The sequence below is a fragment of the Nicotiana tabacum genome, chromosome 11 (assembly GCF_000715075.1).
Source record: "Nicotiana tabacum cultivar K326 chromosome 11, ASM71507v2, whole genome shotgun sequence".
NCBI lineage: Eukaryota > Viridiplantae > Streptophyta > Magnoliopsida > Solanales > Solanaceae > Nicotiana > Nicotiana tabacum.
Genome location: NC_134090.1, coordinates 41,791,696 through 41,796,848, shown reverse-complemented (window position 1 = coordinate 41,796,848; position 5,153 = coordinate 41,791,696). Strand labels below are relative to the sequence as shown.

Sequence of the window (5,153 nt, the reverse complement as noted above, 5' to 3'; positions counted from 1 at the left end):
TCTACAACTCCTATGTCCAAGTCTTTGCTAGCCATGGTTACCTTGCTCTTTGACCTTGTATTGTGTGGTTGAACCGCCAAAATGCCACAAACTAACCACCCTCTGTTATGATAACAATGAAGGTAACAAAGAGGAGCAAAACAAAGCCAACATGTTAGTGTTAGGACATTTATCAGATATAAATATCACATTGCGTGCAATGCCCCTAGCAACAATTAACGGTTCTAGAATGACTTCGAGGGTCACAAGGTCATTTGGCATCATCTTAATTTTGTTCATTTCAATCTTCTCTTTTCTTTCTTTTCTAGCACTTCTTGGCTTGCTCATTTTTCTTCCTCTTTCTTCTTTCTGATAAATACTCTTTTCTTTCCTCTCATTTCTCACATCCCACAACCTTTCTTTTTTTTAATAATGATTCGATCGAATCCTATGTAGGTTGCCTACGTATTATGTCCCTCATGAATCAGATCAAGCGTAGTTCTGAAAAATAATGGACAAAATAAACTAAAACAAATCTTTTTGAATTTTCCATTTATAACTTTTTTTTTGTTTTTCAAATACAAAACATGAAGTACTATAACAAAAGACTCGAAAATCTTAACTAGACTGACAGACTCGATACTACTGTACAAGACTAATAATTAAAAGACAACATAAAATAGACTAAAAATAAAAAGTTTCCTCAAGCAGCTCGTGCATGCAATGGTCTTGACTAGAATGGTCCTGGGGTATTTGTCATGCTCAAACTCTAGCAAATTGATCCATACCTGAATGGGAAAAATAAGATCAAATAGAGTTAGTGACTCAAGACACATGTGAAGCCACGACACCTTCTATTGGACACATGCAAGGCATGATTAAGGCTATTTTGCAAAATGACCTACGTAGCTAAAATGTGGCTATTAGCGCAAACTCAACAAAGATGACCTCAAAGACATGGAAAATGCCTCACTAGGGATTTTATGGATTTAAACTCCCAATATCATGGCCCAAAATTAATTTGCGAAAATACCCCATTTTGCAGAAACGACCGATATGGACAGAAGTTGCTAAAGATGCAAACTTAATAAGGACGGACCTTAAAGTAATATGACACCTAGCTGTGGACTTAAGATCCTAAGACATGGGTAATTGAACCACTTTTGCGAAAATACCCCATTTTGCAAGAATGACCAATGTGACTAAAAGTGGCTAGACATGCAAGATTTGGCTAAGACCCCGCGAAGCCAAGAACCTAAGACTCACTAGGAAGACCGGACCCTAAGTGGGTTGCCTACGTATCCCACCCTGAAAGACGAGAATCAGGTTCGTGTATTTCGGGAAGATTGGACATGGGAGAAAGCTTTTAAAAAAATGCAACTAATTTGGAAAAACTATATTTTTGTCTTTTTGAAAAATGATGAAAAATGCAAAAACATATTTGGATTTTCTTTTTCTCTAGTTTTTGGAATTTTTGGAAAATGATGGGAAGTGCAAAATCTTTTTGGATTTTTCATTTTCAATTTTTTTCGTCTTTTCTTGAAAAAGTTGTGAAAGAAAAATATAACTAGGCCCTACTTGCTTCATTTTATATTTCACCCTCAAATATCCTTGGTCCGCCAGATGACAATTTCACCCCTAAAGAGATGCAGCATGTAGCACATAGGGATGATTAAATGTCTTTTTGGACCATAAGCCCATTTTGACATAATTTGGATAGGCCTCCTACAACGGGACGCGGTGCCTAAGACCGAACCCTGCTAGGTTTAAATGATATGATGCACATAAGCATGACCTATAGGCTGACCTACTGTTGGGATTCACTAGACAAGGCAATTCGGGGCGGCACGCGGTCGATGACGACTGCTCTAGCTATCCGCCCACTCCACGCTCCCACGCCACCCCCCTAAAGACACGGGTGACTCAAAAAGGCCGTGTACGCTCAAATGTACTCCGGAAGACTTGTTGTAGAAAGAAGACCCGGGGTTATGCAAATGATGACAATTTATAAAGCAGTAACACATAAAAGAAAAATTGTAAACATATAAGCAACTAGCAAATAATAAAACGACATAAACAAAAATAAAAATCAAATAAAGCAAACAAAACACATAAAAATCTCAACCGAACATCCTAAAAAGCCAACAAGTTCAAGTACTAGCTCGAACCTGCAACTCCCCAGCAGAGTCGCCAGAGATGTCACACCCCTTTCTTTCACCTCACTAACCCTCTTAAAATATATAAAAGAGATTGTAAAGATCAAAAGGGTTTTCAAATTTGAAAAGTGACAAAAAAATTGTGTTCAAAAGGATTTTACAGAGTCGCCACCTGACATTGGTTTTGGTGTGCCAGGTCATCGTTTTTAAAAATAATTTTTCCTTTTAAAATACTTTGGACTCCAAAAACTAAGTCTGCACTAGAGATTCGGGAAAGGGGGTTCATTTGACTCGAGGAGAAAGTGTTAGACACTCCCCAAGTCCCGTAATTAGTACGGTTGCATACTCGATCTAGTTGGCTTTAAAAGATATTCTAATTGAGGTAAAAACACACAAAGAGAAAATAGACAATCAAAAAGAGGCTCGAGGTCGTCCCCGCCTAATAAGATAAACCAAGAATAAAAGTACTACGAGTTTTGCTCTCAACCTCCAAATACAAATATCTCGGGGCATACCCCGGATAAAATAAATACAAATCTTTTGGGGCATTCCCCAGATAAATTTAACTAAGGGAACGACTTCTCGCCTCAAAACTACCAAAATCCTAAGGCTTGCCTACCCAAATTTTATCGGCCTAAACATGCTACTAGCGGTCAATATAGCAAAATAAATAAAGAAAACTAAGTAAAAGCAAAATCTAAATCACGCTCATTTTCCTTTAACTTCTTATTTCAAGCATTTGGCTAAATCCGATTCCTAAAGGACGTGAGAAAATATTAATTATCTGGTAGGCAGGACACTCCAACTCCTACGATCTAACAATCATTCAAAAAAATAACAATTCCCTATCCAAACATTTAATCAGCCGAAGAATGTCTAGCAGGCAAAGATCCAAATCATTTAAGGAGATAGAGTTAAGAGAACTAGAATAACAGCAAAATAAGAAATGTGAATCCAACTCATCGGAAAGTGCTGTTCAAACATCTTCTTACTTCTACCACTCCAATTCCTTTGTGAAATTTTCAATTAAAACAGTAATAAATATCTAGACATATTTAACCATCTAACACATAATGGGGAAAGAAAGAGACAAAGTGCATTAGACGTTCATGAGCCATTTAAGGTGTGGAGGTCTTAAAAAGATCACTATGACATTTTCCTAGAGATTGTTACTGTATGAGACTTGCAAAAGATGAGATTAGGATACAAAGAAAATTTAGAACTAAATGCTTCAAAACAGATGAATTAGCCGACCAAATAATCTTTAAGAAAAAATTCTAAAATTGGGTCCAAATGGGTAGTAGAACTCACAAGAAATTCACGAACTACTCTAGTCAAGGGACTATGGAAAAACTCATGAGAAGAACTAGAGCCACTGACTCAGACTAAAGAAAACTTAAAACATGCTGATTTTTTTTTATGTAGGCTAATGGATCAAACAGTGACAAATCGATTTTTACGCTATTTGAATGATTCCATCTTAGTTCAAAACCTGGGACACCAACAAAACTTCCACCCATTTTAGAGTTCAAACTGAAAAGAAACCTTACACCAACAAGCTGCTATTTTCTTCGTGAATTAACTTCAAACGTTCAACACGAATACAACACCATAGCAATATAAAATTGCAAACCAGCACACACTTTCAAGCTCATTTTGACTAGAAGAAGCAGCAGAAAAGATTTAAGCGAGAACAAACTAATTGACTGATCCTCGCCAAAGAGAAACACGATTCACAACAGAAACAAAAGAAAGAAAAAGAAGTGAACCTGTTAAGCTGAAATACACACTCCTCGAATCGAAAGAAAATCTGACGAGAAACAGCAAGCAAAATCGAACGACGGGACCAGCACTCAAATGACAAACACGACTCCAACCTCAAGCAAACTCAAATGGCGAACGATTTCAGCTCAATCAATCTCCATATTTGAACAGCAAAATCGAAAAAGTGGAATCCAAAATTGGAGGAAGAAAGCCGAAAATAAAAGAACAACTCAACTAAATATATTTTTTTTGTTTTCTGATTTTTGAAATGGAAAAACAGAACTCTAACCAAAATATTCCAATTACTTTTGATTGTATTACTCTTTTTAACGAAAAATGGAAAATGAGAAGAATCCTCAAGAACACTAGAACCCTCTTCTCCCAATTTCGATTTTTTTCGAAGACCCCCGATTTTTCTCTGATTTCTCTCTTTTATTGTTAGAAATCGAACAAATGGAGGGTCTAGATTGACAGTGATTCAATCTACGGCCTCTATTTATTCGATTCCAACTTAGAGAGCAAGAAAACACGTCAATAATGATGAGATTCGTTGGAATTTTGCTACGTGGAAGATGAAACAAAGGGAAAGGGGGACCATAGGGGACCAATGATGACGTGGAAGGGATTTTTCGGTGGATCTGGGAGTGTTGTAGCGGCAACACAGGTGGGAGATGGAGGGGGCGTCGTTTGGCTAGGGGTGTTTTAGGTTTAGGGTTAGAGAAATATTTGGTTTTTATATTATGGTGGGGAGGAATAAGGGTTGTTGGATCAAAGTGAATGGATGACCAAGATTAGAGGGGAAAATGGAGCGGGTCCGGTCCGGTTGGCGTGGATCATGGGCTGCTGGGTTGGTGAGAAGTGTGAAGAGGTGTGGGTCTTTGGGGATTAAGTGGGCCAAGGGGGAGCCGGAATTGGGCCTACAAATTGGGGTTTCAACTCTTTAAATCCATAAATAAATAAAACTTAAACCTTTTCCTTCTAAAAATATTTTAAAAATATGCTATTGAATGCAAAATTAATTCCAATTAATTAAAATAAACCATATCATAACATGAAACTATTTTGGTATTTTCGGGATTATATTAAAATAAAAATGGGTTAAAATAATATTTTCCTAAAAATACCTAATACCTTAATTAAATAGAGAAAAATGAAACTATTTTTTGTAATTTTTTTGTGATAAAATAAAGTAAAAGAGTCAAAACTAGTTAAAATAGTGATATTAGACCTAAATTAAATATTTAAACGCTAAAA

The 5,153-nt window shown here is 36.5% G+C and overlaps 1 long non-coding RNA gene across 1 annotated transcript; it reads right to left on the bottom strand.

The window, feature by feature from the left end:
* Positions 1-505: 505 nt before the first annotated feature.
* LOC142166265 (uncharacterized) lies at positions 506-4,589 on the bottom strand. The gene is made up of 2 exons (XR_012696527.1): positions 3,905-4,589; positions 506-767 (listed from the first exon to the last, which is right to left on the bottom strand). It is a non-coding gene; the product is annotated as an uncharacterized LOC142166265 (long non-coding RNA).
* Between the last annotated feature and the right edge of the window lie 564 nt (positions 4,590-5,153).